Source organism: Drosophila tropicalis, unplaced genomic scaffold, assembly GCF_018151085.1.
Source record: "Drosophila tropicalis isolate 14030-0801.00 unplaced genomic scaffold, ASM1815108v1 contig_805, whole genome shotgun sequence".
NCBI lineage: Eukaryota > Metazoa > Arthropoda > Insecta > Diptera > Drosophilidae > Drosophila > Drosophila tropicalis.
In genome coordinates this window covers 2,671,743-2,699,362 of record NW_027173295.1, presented here as the reverse complement: position 1 = coordinate 2,699,362, position 27,620 = coordinate 2,671,743, and the positions used below count along the sequence as shown (strand labels likewise).

The 27,620-nt window shown below is 36.3% G+C and overlaps 1 protein-coding gene across 1 annotated transcript in view; it reads left to right on the top strand.

Annotated features, from left to right (window-relative positions):
- fz (frizzled) overlaps positions 1 to 27,620 on the top strand; it is a 118,971-nt gene that overhangs the window by 69,381 nt on the left and 21,970 nt on the right. The window lies entirely within an intron of this gene.

Below are 27,620 nucleotides of genomic sequence, written 5' to 3'. Positions count from 1 at the left end.
TGTGTGTGCGTCGTGGTAGAGCTCTGATAAACTGCGTTAGAAGTTATAAAGCGATTAGAGTGTGTCCTAGGAGTCCTTTACCAGCAGCAAGCAGTGCGAAAAGTTTCCTCTGCTTCTACTGTATCAATTTAATGCTTATTTAAAGTGTAAGATATAGGAAATAAGGTAATAGCAGGCAACAGCAACGACAGAGACCGCCGAGTCAGTGCCATCTAGAGTTGCCAGGTAAACCATAAATTTGATTTTATGGCACAAAAGTTTGACAATAATGCGCAGGTTGTTTATTAGCCCCGAACAGGCACGGAAGAGAAGTGGGCAGAGAAAAAAAACGAAACGAATACCAAAAAAGTGCACAAAACGTGCCGGATTTTGAAATGATATGTGTTATATAGGTGATAATGGGCGAAAGATAAAGACTGCTAAATAATGTGTGGATGGCATATGAAATGCGAAATTCAATTAGGAGCATAAACTTTTCCTTTGTGGTAAACTGTTAAATAACTCATCATATGACTCTTATGATATTAACTGTGCTCTCGTCGATTATAGAAATTAGAGTTGTCATGGTTAATGAAATAATGGTAATCGATAAAATTTTTATCGAAATGTCATACAGAATTTATGACTGTTGCGATAATTTCATTCCTACCCTCTTTTTTGTGCATTTTTTGTCTAGTTACTCTAAATTCTTCAATAAACTACTTGAATATTTAGCAATTAAATGAAATGCATTATTTTAACATCTCTGTTTCTCTCTCACCGTTACTCCTGGAACTCTTTTATGGGGCTTCCGTATGCCATTAGCATAGCCATTAAGTTTAAGAGTGCTTTCAGACTTTTCAAATATTTACTGAACAGGAAATTTTCGGAAAACCTAAATATATAAATTTTAATAACTCAAACATGCTCACATTTTATAATTTTCCCCCCTCCCACACACACGCGCACACCTCACCATCTTACCATCAATGTTTACACTTTCAATAAAAATCTACTTTAGTTTAATGGTCCGACCAGACGAGCGACCATCCCGAACACGTTGCCCCAAAAAAACCCCAAACCAAAGCGACCTTTAACCCTTTCTGTGTCAACAACTTGAGTGTATTTGGGGACTTGTTCATATGCGCTGAGTCTGATTTTCACCCCCCTCTCTCTCGCTCTCTTTTTCTATCCTTCTCTCTTTGGACCCTGCTTGTCACATAATAATTTTATATGCTTCGTTTTTCGCTTTTTCAGTTTTTTGGCTGCTGCATTTTTGCATAGTCAGACAGAGGGAAAGGGCCAAGAAAGAGAAATGGTGTGGGAAAGAGAAGTTGCGACAAAAGCAGAAAATGCTGGAAAACGTTGCAAAATTATTATGGTCTGTTGCATTTTTATGGGTTTTGGGTCTGTGTTTGTGAATTCAAGTCGACGGGGTTGTGACTGAAATGGCTGGAATGGGGGCTGGTGGGGTGGTAAATGCATAGAAAATTTCCATTTACTGGATTTGGTTTGTGATTTTCGTTTCTATATGTTTTTTTTTTTTTTTTTTTGCTAGTCTTTTTTGTATTTGCTTTGATATGTGTCAGAGATTTCAGAGAGTTTAGGTCCTCAGAGAGAACTCTGAGATTTGTATGTTTTTGTTTTTAACAGAGACTCAATTTTCACTCACCGATCAAATGGAAACGGCTCCATATACATACATATGTACATATCCATATCCATAACATTTCTCTTAAGATCGAAGCGGAGATTACTTTAATGGCTTCTATTAAAGCTAAAATATACAAAACATATCATAACTGACGGCTGCGTTCGCCAATTAAGTTTTCAATTTCCGCTTCCTCACTTCAAAGACTCGATAACCCCAAATTCTAAATAAATACGGTTCCCTTTATTCGCCGCCCTCAACCAAAAAATAAAATGAAAAATTGCCTCAAGCCACATTATGCCTATGCATGATACATATATTTTATACAAGTACGCAAGGATATACATACATACATACATATACATATTTATGTATATGTATGCATATAGCAACCCTAATTCAAACGCCTCTTCATCAACATTTGTTTTGCCTTTGCATTTTTCTGTTGACATTTCATTATGATGTACTCCCATCCTCTTTTCCCTGCCGTCCTGCCGCCCTTTATCATTCGAATGTGAGGAGAAAAATAATGAAAATCTGAGGGTTGCTGCTGCAATCACTTTTTTTTTTTTTTTTGCCAGCTTGCCATGTAATAAAAATAATAACAACAATAATAATATTAGAAATAATATTTTGATTTTCGCAACAAAAACGACAATTTATGATAATTGTCATGCCAAATGCCAAATATGTGACAGTTTTGTCAATTAATTAAACAATTGCAAAAATAATCAGATCCCTTCAGTACCAAATGTCCCCGGTCGACAATGTCGCCGCATCGTCGACTATACCGAAGTCGGCAGAATTAAATTCTGCCGGCGTCGACATGCAAAGACCAGCCGACGGTGCCCGAACTGTCCAATGTCGTCATCGAAACACTTCGGCTACCGAAAACAGTTGAGCAAACACAATTTCTTGAAAAAAATTGCCACAAAAAAAAGGCAAGAATAGGAAAAATGCAGCATAAAATAATATTTATTTTCATGACGGCTTTTCCATACCCTTGTTACTTATGGATGAGGGAAAAATTTGAACATAATTACCATATTCATATTATTTTTATATATACATACATATATATACATATATACATACATAATTTGTCAATAACTTGTTACTTATACATAAATTGATCATTAAATAAGCATGTTGTTTTGATGTGAAACATATGTAAATTTCACATAATTTTACATGCATCGTCGGTTATGGCCAAGCATACTCTGTGTTTTCGGCACGCCACAAAAAGGAAGACAAAAAGAACAAAGTTCAAACGGGACATTGCATTGTTGTTTTTATACCCTTGCAAAAAGGGTATATTAATTTTGGTCAGAAGTGTGCAACGCATAGAACGAAGCATCTCCGACCATACAAAGTATATATATTCTTGATCAGCACGACGAGACGAGTTCAACTAGCCATGTCCGTCCGTCCGTCCGTCTGGATCAACGCAAACTCCTCCTAGACCGTAAGAGCTACAGAGCTGAAATTTTGCACGTAGGCTTGTATATACTGCAGGCGTTGTATATCTCGGATTCAGCCGGATCGGACCACTATATCATATAGCTCCCATACAAACCCCAAAGTCACGAACAGTGACTTTTCTCAATAACTTCGTTATTTTCTATGCTATTATCGTGAAACTTAATATTAGAGAGTTTACTATGCCTATAAGCGACGATGCCAAATTTGATCAAGATCGGGTGACTATATCATATAGCTCCAATACAAACGGCCAAGTCACGAACAGTGACTTTCTCAATAACTTCGTTATTTTCTGAGCTATTGTCGTGAAACTTAATATTAGAGAGTTTACTATGCCTATAAGCGACGATGCCAAATTTGATCAAGATCGGGTGACTATATCATATAGCTCCAATACAAACGGCCAAGTCACGAACAGTGACTTTCTCAATAACTTCGTTATTTTCTGAGCTATTGTCGTGAAACTTAATATTAGAGAGTTTACTACGCCTATAAGCGACTATGCCAAATTTGATCAAGATCAGGTGACTATATCATATAGCTCCCATAGGAACGATTGGTCGAAAACAGTGACTTTTGTAAATAACTTCGTTACTTTTAACGCGATTGCTTTTAAATTAAACATTTCTTAATTTAATATATATGTTAATGACTGTGCCGAATTTGATAAAGATCGGGTGACTATATCATATAGCTCCCATAGGAACGATCGGTGGAAAACAGTGACTTTGATCAATATCTTCGTTATTTCCTATGATTGTAGGCCATTCTTTCGCAAACATAGGCCTTTTTATATAAAACGTTCTTCCACATTGATGGCTAATAGGTAAGGATAGAGTTACCAAAAAAGTTGCAAGGGTATACAAACTTTGACGCGGTCGAAGTTAGCCCCGGCCCTCTGGTTATTTACCATTTCGGCACGCGTTGCTTTGTAATTTTCGTTTCTCTTTGCATTTGATTTAAATTTGCGTACAAGACAGTTGTCAAAGATTTCAGTGTGAAAGATCACAACGAAAATATTTAAATTATTAAAAATTTATAAAGGTAAGTTTGCATGCATTTCAAAATAATTCAAATAAAGTTTCTAAATTTTAAAAATAGAAGTGACAAATTTTAATTTTTTATGTTGCAGATGTCTCAAGGAGTACAGCCGGCGGCATTAGTAGATACATAATTTATTGTTTATGTTTATTGTTATACCCTTGCTGTTAAATAAAAATTTAATAAATGAATAAATTAATAAAAAGAAAATTTTGTATTTTGTATTTTATTTTTGTATGGACAACACTATCGACATTTAATGTAATTGTCGATGGAACGTCCTCTGAAGCGCATGAAAAAAAGTCCCACCGACCAACGGTCGACATTCAACGCAATTGTCGATGGAACGTCCTCTGACGCGCATGCAAAGAAGATCCGTCGATCAACAGTCGACATTCAAAGCAAATGTCGATGAAACGTCCTCTGACACGAACGCAAAGAAGACCTGCCGACGTACCGTCGACGTTCAGAGGAAATTTCTTTGCAAATGTCCCTCAATACATTTTCGAAAAACCATCCGCGGACATACCGTCGACTATGTCGCTCAGTTGTCTTGATTGTCCTTATTGCTAGGCCATCTAATGTTAAATGTCGCCGCAACTTAAATGAGCGTGTCGCCGCTATGTCCCCCAAGACATCAGACATGTCCCCGGAAACTCGACGGAGAGTCTCCGCAGACACGAACTGCAGGGATAGGTCAGGGGTGTATGTGTGTGTGTGCCATAGTAATTATTTCAAGGCACAAATTTAATGTGGTCTTCTGGTTGAAGCTTCTATTCTTTTGTCTCTTTGTAGACTTGGTCACTCTAAAGAACTTCAAAACCATTTATAAGGGTTTAAGACAAGTTAAAAGGCTTTTTGACCTTTTTAACTATTATTATTTGTCTACTTTGTATTGGTATATGACGATTATGTTGATCCACATTCAAATAATAGGCTAAACTTCCTTCAATCGCTGATATTGCAAAATAATAATGTTACATAGATACACAGCATAAAGAAAAGTTGAAAAATCACTGCTTATTGTTAATATATTTCCTCTTTTTGGCTTTAGAATTTCTACGGCACTTTCAATACATTTTATACGGATATAGTATTTCCGGGAGCACACAGACGGACAGACAGACACACTTGCCACCCGTCGTCATCGTTGTCCATCGTTGTCCTCCGCCCGCTATAAAACTGAGGCCATTGACCATAAAAGAGGAAAGCGAGAAAGAAAAAGAAAAATGTACAACAACATTAAGGGGAAAAGCCTCGCTTCGGCAGGCAACTTGTATTCTTTTCTTTTTTTATTCCAAGCTTGTAATGAACTTTTATTTGCATTGTTGCAAAGGGTTTTAGAAGGCAAAAAAAGAGACGGAGAAAGATATACATATATAGAGAGAGTGAGAGAGAGAAAGAGTGTGTGTGTAGCTTATGTGCAAGTGTGTCACATTCATGTTGAACTCAACCATAAGTCGATACACTTGCCGCCCATTTCAATTCATTCATTTATCCCATAAAGCAACGACGACGATGACATCGACATCGACTTAGGTTGCGGTTCCAGGGAGGATTTCGCCCATACACCCAGTAACCCCCCCGGTCGTCTCCCAAATCGATTTATGGGCATTTCCGGGTTGAAATCACTTAAAAGAGATGGAGCCGGCAAGCTAAAGTAACACATGGAAGGGGATAAGGTTAAGGATATCCCCCGCTTGTTAGTTTCTTTGTGCCTTTGGTTTTGGTTTTTGAATTCAATGCATATATGCTCGCTCGCCCAACTAACCAGCCCCACTCCTTGTATTTGCTTTTCATGTGCGAAATTTTTAGCAGAAATTTGTAAGCTTTATAAAATAAATATTTGAAAGCGAGAGGTTGGTTTTCTTTCATTGTTTCCCCCACCATACGTTGATAAGGGGCGGTCGAGAGATGACGACGTTAGATTCTTAGGGGTTGACTTTGTTCATGTTTCCTGCTATGACGATGATGATTCGGCTGGGTTTTTCGGTTTTCACAGACGATGCTTTGATTGAGTTATTGTTATTAAAGTAATTGGAAATTGTTTAGTCCTTCTCTATGGGGTGGATGGGGGCCAAAAGTGAATTTCACCCCCCACATGGACCAATTGACCATTTCAAAGTCACCCTTGTGTCGATAAAACTAAAGTCTATTTGCTTATACTTCATTTGGATGACTCATTTATTGGAAATCTAGAAAATGTTCACTTTCAATTTGCAAATATTCATATATTATCGAAAGCAAATCCTAATTAAATCTGTGCAAATTACTTCATCTGATGGTCAATCAATCGCAAAAGTCTTGGCTAAACAGTTTTTGTAATCAATTTTCCCACCAGCCACCATGCCCACTTACTGCTAATTAACCCCCAGAAGCCAAATAGTAATTAACCCATTACCTTGGCTCTTGACACACACACACACACACCCAGTAAAAATGGGGGAAAAAAATTGAACAAAACGCTAAAAGTTTTTGCCTTTTTTTTGCACTTTTTCATGGCTGCCAAAAACATGTTAAAGGTGTTGGGCTGAAACAAAAACTTTTCTGCACTTGTGCCAATAAATTTTGTGGCCACTGTGGGTTTAACAAAGGACTCGCCGCTGCACTCGACAAGAAACCGTACCAAACCCCAAAAAAAAAAAAAAAAAAAATATGACTGCTCTTAATTAAGGAAAAAGTTTTTTTGTGCTCTAGTCAGGTTTTTTTTGCACAATTGAAATCAAAGAACAGAAAACATTTCTATTCCGTTTTTTTTTTTCATGTTGATTTTCGTTTTCTTTTTTGTTTTTGCATTCGAAGCCGGCAGCGATTTGAGCACTTAACAATGCCACGCCCCCTTGGCAGAAAACAATTTACAAGCGGAAAGATTCTCTTCGTTTTTCGTTTTCTTATCAAATTAGACAAAGGGGAGACATTTTCTGCAAGGATCTCATTTTTTTTTTTTAGAGAATACCCTTTAAGGAATGGGGCATATGTGTTTTTATTGAATAAGTGGCTTAAAAGTAAAAGTTATTAAGCGAGGCTAAGATACAGGGTATCTCTAAGCCTGCGAACTTGGCCTAATGTAAGCACTGATTTCATTTTGAGATGTTCCTCGAGGGTTTGTACCACTTGCCGCGGGTTGGTTTCTTTTAGAATGGGCTATGGGCAGGGGGTGGTTCTGGTTCTGGTGTGGTTTGGTTTGGTGTGATGTGGTGTGATTCGGGTCAAAGGTGTTTGGCAACGCCACAGGAAGCATTTGAATTGCTTTCGAAGGGATAGAGAGCGTCAAACAGGCAAACCAGGCAATATATATGCCAGCAAAGTTGTCGAAAAGAGATTTTAATGATATCGCCAGCAAGCAGAAAGCAGCAACCGCTGCGCTTTATGGGCTACGAAAAGACAATTTTTGCGTCGTTCAATGTGGGCGTGTTTATTGTCGTCGCTCCCCCACAAAAGAAAAAAAAAAACACAATAAAAACGATGGCAGGATATTAGAAATAAACAAAAACAGCAGGAGGGCTGAACTAAAGCCACTAAAAGACAACTGCCAAGAGACGTGTTTAAGTTATAAGATTTTCCCAATCCAACTATCGTAGAATATATATTATTTCTGAAAATTAAAACTAATGTCTTTATTTCTGTTTCTCTCTCTCTCTTACAGGTATGTTTTACAATAAAATCAAAAATCAATTAGCTAATAAGTAAGTAGAAAAGAACTCATCCAATTGCAATACAAAATTAGTTTGGCCAGCCACAACATTAACGTCGTAGGTAATAATCGTATAATCCCGCAAATAGCAATAAACCCATTACGGCTGGCCACATCAGATCTTGGCCTAATCATAACCTCATTCAACAACTAACCATAACAATCATATAAGCAATTTCAGATGCCTCAGAATCATTTTGGTATTCGAGTCCATACTCTATATACATACTGTGTGTATGAGGTATATAATGACATTTGGCTACCCATCCGATGGCGATTACATAAAACAATTTAATAAACCCATGAAAAATCAAAAAATACGATAAGTACACACTGAGCTAGACACAGAGACACACACATTAGGGGCAGCAAGGGCAATAAAAATTCCAGAAATTCTCATTAAATAAACATAGAGACAAAGACATATACACATTGACAAAGAAGTCAAAGTAAAGAAACCAAAAACTATCTTAAAAACCCAAAAAAACAAGCCGCGTAATGTCGCTTGTTAGTACTAATGATGGCAAAATCTCCGCCCTCTCTTGTCCACCCACCTAAACTCCTCATCCTCCTCCTCCTCCTCCAGCTCCTTCTTTAACCATTCATCTCGTCTTTCTTTCTTGCCTGCCCTTTTCTGTTTCTTTTCCTTTGTATCTTTTGCTTGGCCCCCCCAATCGCTGTCATTGAGGGGGGCAGATGCTCGGCGAAAAACGCAAAAATAAATTTGTTGTACATCTGCGATAGGAACGCGTACCGATGGCGATAGGCGGCAACATAGGCATGGCATGGCCTTCCACTGTGAGCAAGCGAGCCACTGCTGGTGCCCATTTCGCATGGTTGTCATAAATTGCGATGGAGCGCCAACAAGTTTGCGTTTTTGGTCATGAAATGGCGGACCTTGTGGGTCGGTCGGTAGTGTTACCAATAGAGATGAGTAGCAAAGAGAAAGAAAACAACAAAAATCAAACACTTTCAAGACCTTTAAAGTTGTTCTATAAAATGTAATCAAAACAAATAAGCCCAAAGTTGAAACCAAACCAAATGCCCATTTGTAGCTTAGAGTATAAGAAATTAAAGCAAATTCTGTATATTATTATAATATCGATGAAAAATATTCAATTTCCACATACATATGTATTTTTGGTGATGTTAAATATTTCACATAGAAAAGTCTTAAGTACCAGATTAAGAAAGCATTTCACGTATCATCTCTAAGCACACAGGTTGACCCATGGAGATGGACCATGGGCATAGCCACGTAGATGGTGGAATGGGAGGCGCACAACATGCTTCAAATGGGCCACAGTCGCGTCTAAGCTGTAAAAATTAATAGCCAACATAATAAGAGGCATTTTATGACAAGCGTGCACCTTAGCACACACACACACACACACACACTTATATACACGCACGCAAAGAGGCCACGCCTCTATTTAGCTTGCTCTTTGGTTAGTCCCCCAATTTCTCATAGAGCAAAAGTCATTAGGTGAGGGATCAGTTGGTATTTTCGCTGTTGTTTGAAAATTACGCAAATTGAAAGTTAAATCGTTACGAAGTTACCCAAAATGGTCATTTAGCTTCCTCCTTGTGGTGTATAAAAATATATATGTATATGTATGTACATACTTTGGTGGACAAGTTATGAGCTTCATATTGGCGCTACAAGATTTCGCTTTATGATAATTACCAAGACTTTATTTATATGATTTTGAATATGTTGTTAGTTGTTGTCTGTCGAAATGTCTGCCTGTGTGAGACTGAGACACAGGAGGGAAATTGAAAAAACTTTGCAAATAGCTATGAGTGGAAAATATATTGGTGATTATGTAAGAGCTTAACGGAATGTATCGTTATTGGCCGGTAGAACGGGCTATCTAATGGTTTCTGCTGTTTTCTCTCTCACTTGTGCACACTTTTAATTGCCAATATATTGTGGGAAGCAAATGTTAATCGAAGGATGTTAATTGAAAAATTACAAAAACCTATTTATCGAAGATTTTCACATACATACATACATAATATGTATGTTAAATGGTTTCATTTGTCATCAGTGGGGTTTAATTTTACGACCAACTATTTGGTGAAGTTCACATGATGCTTAAGCCAACAGATTTTAATGTTACATCATCAAATTCTTTCTAATTACATAGCACTATAAACAAGAATCGAACTCTGTATTCAAGAATCTATTACCAAGGGACAGTAAAAACTTACTAGTAGGTACTAAGTCAATTCCATTCGATATAAACCAAACATCAGTTGGAACCATAAAAATAAACAGAACCAACTTCATATTCATTAACCGGACCACAACAACAAACCGAACGATTCACTTGGCTCATAAACTGAACTTTTATGCGCTTAACTCTCTTAAAATAGAAGAAAAAAAAAGATCAGAGATGGAAGCCCAAAATACAATGTTTCGTTATCCATTTTCGTACAATAATAAAATTGATTAAGTGATTACGTTTTATGGTAATATGACCAAAAATAATAGAAAATCGAACAATGAACTCTCTGGCCCCACAAATTTATGATGATAATTAGTTTTTAACAATATACGACAAATAAAAGAAATGCCTAAAATCAACTTTAATCGAAAAAAATTCCACAAAAAATACAAATTTATGTGAATGAATGAATAAAAAGAAGGTTTTAAAATAATAAATCATCTATCGAATCCGTTGACATTTGTTCAAGATAATATTTTGTTGATGTTGTTTTTCATTTTTGTTTTGGGATTTTAAAATGCAAATTAGTTTCCCTCTCTCTCTCTTTTTCTCTCTCTTGGTCTGTCTCTCTTGTGCATTTGCTTATCTTCTTTTGCTGCTTCTCGAATTGCATTTATGGTATTTGCATTTTGTGGCCTGCATTTTTATTACTTGTCAAAATACAAGAAAATTTATGGCAACTTTGGCAATATTTTTAACGCCAATCGCAGAGCAGTTGGTAAAGAGAAATATGAAAAAAAAAAAAAAAAAATACTTACCCAAAAGCTAAGTTAACCACAACACAATTTAGATACCCTTCTAGCAAACTCATCAACCGATCATAAGCAGTGACTACAAGACCATTTCGAATGTGATCCCAAAGTAAACCCATTAATAATCAATAATAAACTTAAATCATGTTGTTAGTTGGACTTTGCCCTGCTTGTAAGTTATATTTCTCAAGAGTATACGAAAATTCGCGAAAATCTAAAGCAAAATATTCGCCATAAATCATCTCCGGACTCCAACTAACTTTGCCAAAAAGACAAAAGGAAATATATAAAACGAGAAAAGAGGAAAAAAAGGGAGGATAAAACGCAAAGACGGCGCATAAAAGTCATAAAAATGAAATTAGCCATACAGCAGACGTTTTCTTTTGAACACAAGAGGGGCAGCAGAAGGGATAGAAGGAGTTTCAAACTGTCTGCAAAAGTCGTGCAGTTTTTTTTTGTTTTTAAATGTTCTAAAAAGGAAATTAAATTTGACTAAATTGGACTGTGTTTATGATGCAACGATAATTAGCAAAACGGTTTAAATTCTTAAAAGCCGCATTTGCTACACCCTCTAAGAAAAGTCCTCAAACATACATAAGTGATGCCTCACTTTTTGAAGAGTATAAACCAAAAAAGTGAAGATAACCGACTGGAAAACTTGCATGCAAAGGAAAAAAATCCATGAATGGCAAATATTTTCCCTAATTTTCACATGAAAAGTGAAAGCCACTGTCTTTTTCTTTTTACTTTGCTGCAATATCTATCTATTATAGGAAATCATTAAAATTAATTTTATGCTTCAACAGCAGGAAAAAAAAAAAACGATACTTAGCAAAAGAAAACAATTTCAAACGCATTATTCAATGCCCAACAAAACAGAAGAAAAAAACGCAAATAATTAATGCCCATACACTTTTCCTGGGCCCGTGGGCTCATTTTTTTCACATATTTCTTAGACAGGGCAGCCCCTGTCCTTGCCACCCGCCGCACCGCCTCTGATCGCCCATCACCACACACTTTCTGCTAATAATGTGAAAAATAAGAAAATGAAAGGCATTCTCTTTGCTCGGCACAGCCCCCTAATGAATTTCCACGTGCGGCGAAAAATTAGTTAATAAATCACATGTGGAAAATTGATGAGTTGCCATTTTGAGGTTGTGCAAGAGGCACAACAGCAAAGAAAAACCAAACCGTGGGCCAAGCTAAACTCCAAACATTTGATTTTTCACCTTTTTCTCTTTCCTTTTTTTTTTTTTTTTTGCGAGTTAAGAGTTGTGTTTTTTGTTATTGTTGTTGTTGTTGTTATGCCCTACACGTATGTACATACATATATGAAAATATGATGTAGAGGAAGAGGAACTGAACTCACTGGGGAAATACCTTTAATTAGGCCCAATTGCCAGAGCAATGCTCTTGCAATGAATGCGAAATTAGTTAGAAATTTATATTCAAACACACACACACACAATCTACATACATACATATGTATATAGATTTCAACAATTGAACAAAATTAGGCGAAAAGTTGTCAAGCCGGAAATAAGGGATAACAACAACAACAACACCAACAAAAAACGTTTAAAAATTTTCAAGTCCAACCTCAGTGAACTCATTTTGGTCTATTCTATTCAGTCAACAATATCTTCTCTCTTTGTCCCACCTATTGTCATGTTAACCGAAATTGCTCCAACAGCTCCAACAACAACAAATACAACACTTTGCATTAACAACAAGTACAAACAAAAAAAAAAAAAAAACAGAACAAGACCAAAGACACTAACACACAGAAATGGTTAAACAACAAGAAACATAGAAAAAAAAAAGCCAAGAAAAGTATAAAAAACATACACAGAGAAAAAAAAACAAAGTATATGCGATAAAGAGAAGAAAAAAAGCCAAACAAGTAGAACTTGTCTTCAGGCCCAAAGGCACAGAGGTGGTGGTAATGCTGGATGGGGGGAAAACACATTAAAGCGAAAAGGGGGACAACAGCTAAGAAGTTTCATCAATTGAAATTGATCTTGATCTTTGATGCCTATGAGTTAGCCATTCTTTGAAACAGAAACTAAACAAATATCAACAAAGAAACGGGAAAAACTATCTCTATATATAAATTAAACCCACATTATAGGAAGATATAGAATGGACTTTAGCCAAAACATGGGGAAATGAAAACCAAGTGATGAAAAACTAAGCATTAGGAGTTAAAAATCTCTACATAGACAATTCCCATCAGATTTTTGTATTCAAATCATTTTTGAATGTAAATTGATTTATTATGAACTTCATTTTAGAACTAGCGAATCAAAGTGAATTATTGCGAAACGAACGGCCTCTTGACTCATTTTCTGTGGCTAAATCGAAAAGGGATTGTTAATCAACTCAGCCTCTGATTTGCTTTCAGTCTCGGGGTTTTATATAAGTAAACGTTTTTCCCAACTCTGGTGACTTTTCTTGCCATTTTGAGTTTCGTTTTGTTTCGGTTTTGGCTTGGCTTGGCTTGGCTTGACTTGGTTTTGGTTTTAGGTTTCGGTTTTTTGCGGTCTAAAGTCAAGATCACAAACGTGATTTTCTGTTGCCTTTTGGTAAGGGGGTGGGGAGGATTTTCATTTTAGGTTTTTGCCCATTTTGGCATAAGAAGGAAGATCGTGATCTTTAAACTAAGCAACTACAAACAACAACAACAACAACAAACTGTGTTGTTTGGCAATTTTTTTTTGTTCGTTGGTTTTGTTTATTTCTTTTTTCCGTTTCTTCTTCTCTCTCTTGATCAGTCATCAGGTTTTTTTTGAGTGTGGGTGTCTATTTTTGTCTCACTCTCTCTCTCTCTCTCTCTGTTCTCGCTTTTGCTCTTTCTCTCTGATCCGATCATTGATCGTCGATTGTCGATTGTTTGTTTATGCGGCGCCGCCCTGTTTCAAAGATTTGTGTATGTGTGTTTATGCCGGTGGTGGTGATGTGGTATAAAGGGGGGGCTGGGAGGGGGCCGAGTAGACCCCAAAGTCAACTCTGATTGATGTGGCGCAACATTAATCAAGCCATTGAAGCGGCCGGTCATTTCGTTTGATCTTATTGATCAGTCGAAACTCTTTTTACAAGCATCGATCCGTGTACCCACTATATAGATAAATCCATACATACATAAATATCTCTCTCGCTTCATTTAACCGTTGGTCTTTAAAAATTTAATCAAGCCATCTATCGATCCGATTCGGTTTTGAACTATTCGACCAGCTGTTCGTTTCGTTTCGTTTCGCTTAGTTTTTATTTTGTTTTTAAGTGTGTGTAAATCTTTGACGATCGTTTAAGATTTCGGTTGTTATATTATGGTCTCTTGTTTGGTGTTTTAGTTGATTTTTTTTTTTCTCGTGTTTGTAGTGTTTTGGTATATTTAATGGCCAATTTGTTTTCAATTAATTGGCTTGTTGTTTTAATGCTTCTCTCTCTCTCTCTCTGTCTCTCTCTGATTACGTTTTGGCTGGAAGGCGCTTCCGTTCAGTTGATCAGTGATCACTTGCACTTTTCACATAAATTTCATTCAACGAGGCGAGGGCGCAAAAAAATAGAAGATCAAAGAGCCAACAGACAGAGAACACAGACAGTCTCTAACTCAAGCAGTTCATCATCATCATCCAGTGGGGAAAGAAGATGTTTCTCTACATATGCATAACTGCATTAAACGATCTAATTGTAGGATTTTTCAATGATTTCATCCAACTAAAGGGGAGACACATGCATGTTAGCTCAATTTGATTGATATTCATTCATAGAGCCCTCTTCATTGAGTGTCCACTGTGGCACATGACACATCATATCCATGCAAAATAGTTTTAATGGTCTGTCTTTTTTTGTTTGAAATGAGAGCAAATTACATACATACATATGTATGTGTGTATAGTCTTTGCAAGTATTCGAGAATCTTTATGAACTGTCTGAATTTTGAGTTTTACCCTTTTGATATGCCGCCGCCAACTCAACGTATTTTGGACTCGATGAATTTTCTTAGAAGCAATGAGGAAATGACTGCATAGAGAGGTATACAAAAGAGAAAAAACCAAAAAAAAAAAAAAAAATTATTTCAAATGATCGCCGCCACAGAACGCAGTCAGGCCAAAAATGAAGATGAATGGCAGATGTTCCCATTCATATACATATATTTTAAAAGCTTTGAAGTTTCAAGTAAATACGATTGTTCATTAGCTGCTCAGGGCCACGCGTGGTTTTAGTTGCTTCCAGAAAATCTAAATTATGCCTTTCGTTTTGTTTTTCTTCTCAAAAAAATAAAATGTCTTTTGAACTTAGTCTTAATAAATGGTTTTTCAGGGAATGATGTATGGCAAAAGGTGTTAACAAACATATTTCATTTCATGAGAACTAAGGCTCTATATTGAATTATCTAACAACGAGTAATCCAATGTGTTAAGTTTCTGTTTAATGTTAGTTGCAATTTCAATTTGAAATTAAGTAGCTTGCTTTTGCTAATGTAAAAGTAAATAAGAATAATACATAGTTACTTATAATTAATATGAATTATGCAAACCTTATAAATTATGTATGCATACATACAAATACATACATACATACTTATATTTTTATCGTCTTTCAACTATTCGTGCACTTTATTCTAGTTATATATTTGCATTTACCTAGTTTTGTTCATTCAGAATTCACTTTATAATCCCAACTTAACCCTCTGACCTGCTAACAGTCACAACTTTGTGTCCCACCTAAAAAGCTTAGCACTTCCCATAGACCATATCGTATTACCATAGCATAACGTTCCTACACCGCAAAAGAAAAAAAAACCCCACACACACACATATACACGAAAATAAAAAGAAGCCCTACATACAAATACATATTAATGTGTGTATAAATATGGGTGTGCGAGGGTTTATTTACGTTTGTGTGTGTGTGTGAGTGTGAGTGTATAGACCTGGCCAAGTTTTCAGCATCTTAGACAATTTTTGCCGCATCTTCTCTAGAGACTTTGTCTAAGTAACTCACTTTTAAGGTGTTTGCTTACATGTATTCTTTTTTGTTTTTTTTTTTTTTTTTTTGCTTTTTCTTTCATCTCATTCCCCCGCCAGCTCTAAGTGCCTTTATCTGCCTTGCCTGTGGCATGGAAAGTGTGAAAATACAAAAAAAAAAAAAAAAAAAGTAAGAAAAGGCCGCGCTTAGAGGAAACAAAAAACACATTTTGCACTCTTTTTTCTGTATTTTACATGACACGACACAATTTGCAAGGCACTTCGACATGTTTGTCTGTGGCTTCTCCTCTTCGGCTTCTCATGGCTTGGCTTGGCTGGCTGGCTGGCTGCTTCTTCTTCTTGTTTTTGTTCGTTCTTTGAGTTTTTGGTACCAGTTCTTACCTGGGCTCAGGTAGACAACGCCTTTTGCCGGGCCACTTTGTTTACGCGTGTGAGAAAATTTTTGCGCTTTTAGTTGCCGAAACTTTTGGCAGCACATAAAACGAAAGATGGTCCAGAGCAAGACCATAAGCAAGAGAGAGATAGATAGCGACCGTAAGAGAGGAAGCTGCATTTAAAATTGTTGTTTATTTATTTACTTTTTCGTCTATGTTGTTGTTGTTGTTGTTTTTTTTTTATAGATATTTTTTTTTTTTTCGGTGTTTTGGTAAGACGAGGAAAGTTTGTTTAAGAGTTTTAATTGGCAAATATTTTGCGTAGAAAGTGATTTTAAAGAAAGTGAATTGCATTCGGTTGGTTAAATTAAATTAAACTTGAATACATACATATGTATATGGCCAACACTTGACATTTACATTCCACTTCACTCTTGGGGGCATTTTAGTAAGCTAATCCAAATTCACTTCATCAATATAAAAGTTCAATGAAATAATTCAAAATGTTTACTTACAGCATTTACTATATAAACACTGCTAGGCAATTGACTAGAAACACATAGTTAACATGTATAACTAAGCAATCTGTTCCTATTCCAATTTGACTGCAGAGAAACCAAACAAAAAAAGACAATTTTTTTTGGCTCTTCAGTCAAATTTTCAGTTATTTTCTGAAAGGCAATTTATTAAGCAGTTGGAATTCTTTTTAATGAAAACAATTTATGATGAGTTTGCAGAAATTCTCAAAGAGAAGATGTACAATGATCGCAAAGAATCGTTAATGACCCGATATAGGTCAAGTAGCAATCTAAAAATCCAAAAAGAAATTTGCTTTAATTGGAAGTTATGTGATAAAATATTCGCATTTAATGTTGTCTCTTGTGAATCTTTGCTCTGAGTTCTGTGAAACTGAATTTGTGTGTTTCATTTTTTTTTTTTTTTGTATTGTCATTTGGAATTGCATAATTCGGTGCAACATTGTGGAAAATATTGATTTAATTTGTTCATACGCTAGTCGCGGCAATGTCGTAGTCAATATTAATTTAACATATTTGTTTAATTTATTTCAAAAGCCAAATGCAAGCAAATAAATCAAACAAATAATAAACATGCAAATGCAGACGATACAAATATTGTACACTTTATTAAAAATTTGCATAATAAACAAATCAATAGTTTTCAGTTTCGTTTCTGTGTTATTTTTTTGTTTGGACTTTGTTCGTTTCTGTCCAGGGCCAAGGACATTTCTTGTTGATTTTTTGCTCATCTGTGTTGTTCTTGTTTTTCTCTTTTTTTGTAGTTCTATTAATTGCCAATCAATCATTTTTAATGAAACGACAACAGGCGGTCAGGCAGGCAAGCCACAGAGGCTGAAGAATCGGGCGACATTATCGACTTGATGCGATCTTGACAAAGAATGGAAAATAAGTAGAAAATGGCAAAACGTGCATTGAGAGGAGGCAAAAAAAAAAAAAAAAAAAAAAATAAAGAAATAAATAAAAGAGGGAAAATAATTGTAGACTGAGTGCCAACAGCTTTGCCTATGTATATACCCTTTCCATATTTATGAAGCTCAGTAACTTATACAATTTTTTCAATGGACCACTCATTGACATAAAGCTAGAATGATTTAATCCAAAAGTTGAACAATTTGATATTTTTTGTTAATTGTTAAGTGAGCAAAAGTGTAAACAAAATCCACATACCTCTTCTTCCATGTACATATATCGATAGAGAAACAAGTCGTGAAGTTGGCCAAGCGATTGACAAGCGGTTTGCTTGGCATTTTACCTTTGGCAACTTTGTGAGTGGCAGAGTTAGTTGCCCGGAGATGCCTGAAACTGAAGTTGGCTTCTGGCTAGATGGGGCTAGGATGGGGCTCGCAAGCAGCAGTTGCCTGTCAGAGCGAAAGAAAGAGATGGCGAGAGCTTTTAACCAAGTTACTTCGATTTGGAAGGCAGTGGCAGGGGCAGTGGCGGCAGTTAGCGGTGAAGGAAATCGTGTCTTGACGTAGAACCTGAAGCTGAAGCAGCTCCTGACCAGTGTGTTGCGGGTGTAACTGCTGTTGGCATCGCCATTAGAGTTGCAATGAAGTACTATGATTTTTTCTATTGTTAAGATTTTTAGGTACAATGTATATAAAATAAGAGTACTGAAATGAAGCAATTCAATTGAAAGTTCATATAAATAGTTTTGTGTTTAGAGGTTTCATTTAGAGTATTATTTTGAAGAGACAAGTCAGTCAAGTCACAAATAAGAGAAAAATCCTCCTTCTTTATTACGTTTTGCACATTGCTTAGACATGTTTCAAACAAATTTATTTGCGCCTGCAATTTACGAGCCATTTGCAACAGCAACAGCAGCAGCAGCAACAACATTGGCAAGAGCAACTAACGGGCAGCATAATTAAAATGTTACAACTGCAACAGCAGCAGGCAAATGAGGAAGCTGCCAAGGCTAGTAGAATTACTAGCAAAAGAAGAACAACAGCAACAACAACAGCAACAACATCAACAACGACAACAGCAACAACGACAACGACAACAACTTTCAAGACAAGTTGCGCATGCGCTAGACACGAAATTAATTTTCCACCTTTTCTTTTTTTTTTTTTTTTTTTTTTTGTTATCTTCTTTTCTACTTTTTTCGTGCAACTTGTTTTGCCATCTCCCCTACATCATTGCCTACCCCACCCTGTCAGTCCAGTGGCTCTTGTCCCCTTCCTTCCTTTGCAACAGACAGCGAAAATTATGCTAATAACAGAAGCCTGGCCTAAAGCCTCCTCGCAGTAAATTCAACTTAATTTGCCAGCTCGCTTAAATACCCTGTAGCCAAATTAATTGAGGCGGGTATATTGGCAATGTCATTAAAACTATTCCCATAGCTCCTACATTTTCCCTATTGATGTGAATTTCCTCATTATGATCAGAGATAAATGAATGAAATTATTGATGTAATCGTTATTTTATCTAGGATACGTGACAGTCGACTAGTTTGAAAGAAATTTAGGGAAGACTTTTTCCACCTATTCACTCATTCACTCACGATGTTCTCTTGGCAAAGGTAACCCCTGACTACAAATGAATTTTTTGTGCAATTTCAAGTTGTGTCGAGTCGATGTATCTCTTTTTTTTTTTTTTTTTTGTAAATGTGTGTGTGTGTGTGTGTGTGTGTGTTACTTTGACGAAAAGGAAATTTTGTGTGTTGTGCAACAAAAGTTACTAAGCAATATACCTATATATGTATGTACATATATATGAGGAGACCAAAGACCTACCTACACCTCACTCGACTACGACTACTCTGAGAGCTTCCTTCACTTAACCCCACAGACCACCCTTCTCCACACTCTGTCCCTAGTCACCCGCTAGTCGTCAACTCATGTGTGAAATGAAATGCACGAACAAACGAGGAAGCAACAGCAGGAATGATTACTACACTGTGACTAAAGACGACGACGGGCCGTGGGGCGGGAAGTGAGATGAAAGGGGGTGCCACGCACGCGCGTGTGTGGGAAATTTGTTGATTAAACTTGTGCAGAACTTTTTAATTGCCTCGAATCGTAGTTATGCATAGAGAAGCCAAATCTTGTAGGGGGAATATAGTAGTGGGGAGGGGGACACAAATGTCTGGGCTTGTTGACTTTTGGACTTTTTCCCCATTTTTCTTTGCCAAAAGGTGGCATATGCAAATAGTGAAATGTGCAAAATGAAAAACTGTGTCTTTTCAGATAGATTAACAGAGAATCTGAGATTACTTTCTGTTTGCAGTAATCATTTGTCCTCTTGGCTGAAATGATATTCTTTAACAAATTGTAGCCTACTTATGGGAGCAAGTTTTTGTAATGAAATTTGATTATTCACAAAGCAAAGAATAATGAATAGCGAAATGCATCTGATGTGTTTCCAGACTCCCAAAATTGAACAGAAACGTCTGTGAGCATATGGAGATTGCGTCACTTTTAGTATAGTCAGTGTCGACGTTTTTTTTTTTTAATTATCTCGGCCTAGTCACAAATGTAAACATCTTAATAATAATAATGGTAAAAAGATTACTTATTCTAGCTTTTGCCTCCTTCTCCTGCTGTCTTTTGCCTTTCATTCACTCTTCATAATTTAAGCCGATTTAAAAAGCCCAAAGAAGGGAATAAAAAAAAATGGGGAAAAAAAAAAAAACGGAAAACCGGCGCCAGTTAAGTCGACCGAGTGTAGGAGCGTAGGAAGAGCCTCTAACTGACTCCCTGTCGCCGTTGCCGTGGCCGTTGCCGTCATCGTCACAACAATAGACATCAAAGATAAAGCGTTTGCTTTTTAAAGCTGGACCAACTTATCGGCTTATTACAATTGACTGAGCTTATTTTCTCACAACTGTGGGAAAAACTGTTGGGGAAATCTGTTTGAAAGTTTGATAAGCAACAATTTGATTATGGCCATTTCCTTCAGTTCGACCACCAACACTAACTCGATTCTTACAGTTAAACTCTCCTGGTCATATCATTGGCACTTGGTTGATTTCACAGCTGTTCGGTTAGAACTTTTTTCACACAATTATTGGGCATTGGCAAGCGGCAAAGTTAACATAAATATTAAACGTGCCAAAAGGAACCAACAGACAATGCTTTTGGCCACTTCGTTTGTGCAATTTGATAAATGGCAAGGCATTGATTTTGTCGAGGTGTATATTCGAGGAATACATGCGAAATAATGTCCAATTAAATTCTGTAAAAAAAAAAACGAGCACTTACACAAGACACAAGTCGAGACAACTGGAAAGCCTTCGCCATAAATTTATACAATTTTCCCCTCCTTTGTTTTCATCTTTCTTTCTTTCATATGGCATCGTATAGTATCGTTTCGGTTCTTCTCTTTTCTTTTACTTTTTATTTTGTTTTTTGTTTTTTTTTTTTGGAATCGTATAAAAAAGGTTTTGCTTTATGGCTTCTACTGGTTGGTATTGTTGTTGTTGTTATTGGCCGAAAGCCTCCTTTGCCTTGCATATAATTCGAATCCAAGTGCGGTTGCTACTGCTGCTGGAAGGTTGAAAGCATAAATCTTGACTAAAGGCGCCATAGATCATCACATGGCTACAACTAAATCGTATCGCATGTGCAGAACCCAAAGATTTTACTACAATAAGTGAAGAAGGCGGCTGGCCATCATCCTACATACTTCTCCTGCTCCTAAAGTAAGCTAAAACGGCGCTTCTGTGCGCTGAAGCGAATTATTAAAAATTAAACTTTATTTGAATAGCCAAAATGGAGAGTCTAGCAGACGGTGTATCCCCGGTCAGGGTAAACGCTTTGAGAAAGGGAGAGAGAAACAGAGAGATGGCAAAAGTAGGATAATTGGAAAATGACCAAATCGTAATCATAGAAAAACAAAAAGAAATTACTCAAAACTTTTATTCAAACTTTGGTTACATCCTCACAGTTGACATGAAATCGCAATTTAAAACTACCTAAAAAACATTTGCATTATTAACTTAATCTAAAGAAGCACTTTCAGTGCATTAACTTTGCAATACTCAAGCATAATTTGTTGGATTTAATCTTCTCTGAATTTTTTGGTCGAACCTTTTTATAAACTAATACTAATATCAAAATTTCATAAGTAATGTGGAGTTGAAGTATTTCTACCAGTTTTACTTAATTTTGTTTGTTTAATTCTATTTTAAATTGTTTTTAAGATTCGTTACGCCATAAACTTCCACATGAGCTCTCTTAAAGGAAAAAGAACTAAATGAAAACACGAAATATATAAGTTTACTTTAAAGAATGCACTTGAGTATACCCTTTATTGTCAGTATTACAAAAGTGCTTGTAAATAATTTATAACAGCATGAGGAGGGAAAGGGCGAAGAGTAGTATGTTGCATTGACTATTACTAAATTTTCTTATTTCCACTCGACTGAGAACAAATTGTTCTTTACTGGGTATTACCCTCGTTACGAAATAGCAGAAAACACAAATGCAACGAACCAAATTTGCTTGACATTTACAACTGGCCAAAAGTGGCAAGTGGCAGCAGCAACTGGCAACTGGCGACATTTACTGCCCAATGTACTCTCAGAGTTCAGGGTTTAACTTTAGCTACCTGGGAACAACAACTGCTGTGTACATATGTATGTGTGTGTGTGTGTGTGTGTGTGTGTTTTGTGCCATTTTAAGTGTTTATAGGTATTTATTTTTATTGTTTCTTATGCTCAACGTTTTTAAGTGGCTGAGAGGAGTTTTGTATGCAAAAATGCCTGATGATGTTGCCTTTGGCTTGATACCCTATGCAGGTTAAAGGGTATACAAGGCATCATTATAAAATGGCACATATGTTTGTAGAGGGTAACTGGCACTCGTCGTCTCGGATGGTACATTTCACATATTGTTGTACTTGTTTTTGGTTTTTTGGGGAGGGTTTCGGCATGGGTTTCTTTTAGTATAACAAGCTGGCGGCATAGTTTAAGTCTTCTTGTATTTACCTTGAGAGATTTATAGGTTCTTTGTTCGTTCGCCAACTTGGATTCCCATACCAAAGACTTAAAGCTCTGCTCCGCCCCCTCGCAAACCCTAACCGCACAATTTTCCCTTTCAATAACATTTACTACTATGCATTGTCTCTGCCTGGCTGGTTGAGTTGGGCTGAGCTGAGCTGAGCTGAGCTGGTTGGCTGGCGACCAGCGAATATTTCAATTAATTCTTGGAACAACGACACAAAAACACACAATAAACCCGAACGAAAAACGAGAAGGGATGGAGTGGGGGTGGGCGGGAGTGTGGGGGAAAAAATTAAAATAAAATAAACCAAAGGACAAAAAAAAAAAAAGAAGAAATATGCTTACCACGAATTTATCATTTAATGGGCTTTACGTATTGTTAAGTCATGTACCCTACCCGGCCCGTCTCACAGTTTTTCCCTTTCATTAAGCATTTTCAATTCGCCCTTTGTTGTTCGCCCAGAGTTCGGATATGCAGCTTTTTTTAAATTTTTTCATATTTCATTTTTTCTTTTTTTTTTTTTTTTTTTGCAGCAACAGAAAAAGCAAAAGAAAAGAACAGAGAGAAAATTTTAATTTATGTTTCAACTTTTATGAAAGGTGACAAAAATTATTTAATTATGTGTGAGTGGGAAAAGTTTTTTGATCCCCATCTCTCTCTTTGTCTCTCTCTCTCTCTGTCTGTCGCTTATTCCACAAAGAATTCCCATTTAAGTCTTTGCAACAAAATGAGGCATATACATATCTCTTTATTAAATGTCTTTTCGCTAATCTCGAAATAAGAGACAAGGGTACACACTAAGAATTTAGCCATAGAAAAGTAAGGAAGGAAAATCCACAAAAATGAAAGAAACAAAAAGACAAAGAGAGAGAGAGAGAGGGAAATGAGAGATAAATAAGAAAGAATGTATCCCATGTCAACAGTAATTAGGGTCAAAGTTTAATACACACAACTAATTCCTAGGGGCAAAGCTTACAAAAAATTGTTTTCATTTTTTTTCTTCTTCTTTGAGAATGAACAAAATCTGTCAGAGGACATTGCATCATGTTGAGTAATTAAAACATATTTATTAGCATAATTTTAAAGGCCAAGACTGCTAACGGTCGTTTATTGAATACTCTTACCAAACTTATTCGACAAATATTTCGATATCTAACAAGTATTTTTATTCCTTTTCATTTCAGGTATGTCTAAAGGTTGTCACTTAAACTATTTCTGGTTGATTGACCGCAGGTCTAGTATTAATTAATGGTCATATGGCCAGTTAATTTGCCACAATTAACTATCATAACAATATGGATTCATATTAAATTATAAACATAAAGATACAACTATATATATGTATCTGTAACTGTATAAGTATAATTACCATTTTGATTGGCCACTCCATTCCCATTCAATATGCACTTGAAATCGCTCTCTCTCTCTCGCTCTTGACATGGAACCACAAATCGAGGCAATTAAGTCTACTTCACATCTTGGCTTTGGGATTTATGAAAATTATATATGTACATATGTAAATATCAAAGTGTAATGCAGCAAGCAAATGAAGTAGTTAACCAGTTGCAAATTGGGCTCTAGCCATAATTATTCAATGTAATTGAATGCATATTTTATTTTATTGTTTTTAATCCCAGGGAATTAACAATAGGTTGGCTGATAGAACTTGACTTTGAACTCAACTTAGATTGTTTATTCGATATATTAGGATTCTAATCGGCCAATAAGAATTACATTTAAAGACAGCAAACAAACAATGAAGGGCAAAGGTAACAAATGGAATGAAGAAAACAATTTAGTAATTAACTACCAAATTGCAGGAATTGGTATTGCACATTTCACTTGTAATTTGTCAAGTTAAATAAGTGAATGAATGTTGAGAATTGAGCATGATTTAATACGATAATTTATCCAAGAAATTGATTTATAAAAGATTCACTTTACTCACTCACTCACGCCATGTATGTACACACATACATACATATGTATGTACCTTATGTTTATGATCTTTGAAGAAATGCTTCAATATTTGATTATAGTTATTTAGGCCCGTTTGTGGACTCCTCAGACAGTTTTCTCTGTTTCATCATCTTTTGCTCTCTTGGCAAGAAGATTCGTAAACAAGACAAATGGTAAATGGTAAATGAAACCGGTTCAACTTGTGCTAAACCAGTGCAGTGTAAATATTTTCTCTTGCCACACATTCTATGCTATGTATGTGTGTATATATAAAGCTTATATGAATGTTTATATATGTATGTACATACATATATGTTTTGTCTGGCCAACTCTATGGAACTCTATGCTGGGGACTCAATTCTCAATCCCAGTTCCCAATCCGCTGTCTCATCTTCTGTTAACATGTGAAGTACGGCGCTTGAAAATGAAGGAATAAAAATCAAAACCTCTGTCCACGCACAATCCATTCTATCTGTCTCATTCTTTGCCTTCAATCCCTGCCCAGCCATAGAGCTCTCTGTCCTGGCCCACTCTGCCCAGTCCCAGTCCCAATCCCAGTCGCAGTCGCAGTCTCTGTAAATTCTAACACACTTGAGACTGGTTTCTCAAAAAAGCCACTCGAGCTGCCTGTCAAGTGTCTCTGTGTGGCTTGGCTTGTGGTTCGGGGGCCGTCAATAGTAGTAGACATCGCCATGACTTGTGTAAAATGTATATCTGCCCAAAAACTGAAGGAAAAAAAATATCAAAAATATACTTCAAGAAGTCATAATTATTGCCAGTCAACTTGTTTTTTTTTTCACCCCCCTCTAAAAAACGTGGTGTGTGTGTGTGTGTGTGTAGTTGGTAAGTCTGAGTGGTCGACCATAAATTTAAATAAAAAAGATAAATACAACTACAACAAAAGCACACAAACACACACACAAAAAAACTGGGCTCTGTGAGTTGCATTTTGCTTTGGGTTTTAGTTTTGGTTTGCTCTTTAGAGATCTTGAGATGTGGAAATGATCTGCCTTCCATTAGTCATATTGGATAGGTCTGACCAACAAAACCAAAAAAAAAAATGTATAAAAAATACAAATCCAAAAGAAAAATGTTTGTTGGCGGGAGATCACTTACCCGAATCGAATGATTCAAACTTGTTTAACTCGCAGTTGACTTGCCTGGCTGATGCAGCGATCTAAAGGGGGGAAAAAAACCAAAGAAGTTAAGATTGGAAGATATTATTTAGGAATTTAGAATTATTTTAATTGATTCAGCTTGGTCCTTGTTAAGACTTACAATTAGACAAGTCTTACATTCAAAACACATTTTGCACATTCACTTAAAACTAATACGTAACCCTTGAAACTAAGTTTCTTAAAGAACATATATGTATAACAGTTAAGGACATCTTGAACGCAATACAGTTAATTTTATAATCGATACAGTTAATTAGCAAATAGATCATCAGTCAGCAAATAGCCAATCATTAGACTTAAACGCCTGACAGACAGAGAAGAGGTTCATTTTCAAAAAAAAAAAAAGGAAAGAAAAAAAAAACACTTTGCAATCATTTCACAAATCAAACCTATGTACATAGAGAGAGACCGAACTCCACTTGAATTGACAGCGTCAAAGTGTCGCTCAGATGAGAAGCAATAACAACAACAACAACAGCAACACCAACCAAAACGCAGACATAAAGATGAAAAAAAAAAATAACAAAATTCCATAGCACCAGCAAAACCGAGCAGACTGATAGACAACTTGCAGATACAGATACAAAGATACAAGCATCAAACGGGAAGGTAGAGACAAATGAGCCAAAAAGCCAAAGCCAAGGCTTGGCCAATTTTTCACACCAGCAAAAAAAAAAAAAAAAAAGCAAAATAGAAAAAAATCAAGAAAATTGCATTTTATATATTATTTTTACAGCTCGCTGCGTTGCGTTTAAACAAGATACAAGCAAACACAACATGAGAAATAGCACTAAAAAAATAAAATACAAACAAAAAATAAATACAAAAAATGTAGGTACGAGTGTATGTATGTATGTTATCTATGCATTTGTATCTAAACGTTGCATTTAACGGTACACAGAGACACGAAGCAAGGCACGCACCAAGAGGCAAGTTGAGTCTACGGCTCTGCAGTGTCCGTCCGTCTGTCCTTGTGTCTCCCGGGTTATGCAAGTTGGTGTTGCCAAAAAACATATCGAAGTCAACACTTTGCCAAAATCAGCAATAAGCGTCAGGGAGAACGGGCCAAATGGTGTAAAAGGCCGGGGGGGGGACAAATAAAAATAAATGTCGAATGTTTCCGGCAATGAAAAATGTTGTCTTCTTCTTGTTGAAGAAGGATTTTTGCATCTGCATTCTTATCCCGCAAGCGAGCAAAGTGAGCTTGTCTTTTTCCCCTTCTCTCTCTCTCTCTCTCTCTCTCTATCTGTCTTTCTTTCCCCTTTATTTTCCATCTGGTCATTAAAAATGATTTATATATGTCAGAGTTGAATTTTTATATACTTTATACACCTACATACTTACATATTTGTATGTATGTATGTATAGTTCATTTTTTATATGCTCCTTTATTAATGTTAATTTATGTATATGCTTAAGCTGATATCCAGCCAGCCAAGACAAAGTTGATTTACAGCTGCTTTTGGTAATTGAAATTGCATTGCATTGGATCTTTTGGATCAGGGGAAACTGGACCTCACTTGGCCACAGAGTTGGCCAAAACTGTCTTGACTTGGCTTCAGTTCAGTTGACTTGGGCTGGGTTTGGCTCTACTCACTCTCTGAGGTGGGTAGACATCGCTTAATTGGTCTCCACCTCATACATATTGTATATACGTATATGAATGTATGTAGATTGCCACATTTAGTAATATGAAACGCACTTTCAAAAAATTATGATTTATATGAATTGGCCTAGGTAATAGACAGCGCAACTTTTTCTGTATTCTGAGCCTTTAATAAATGGGTTAAATATTGTTTGC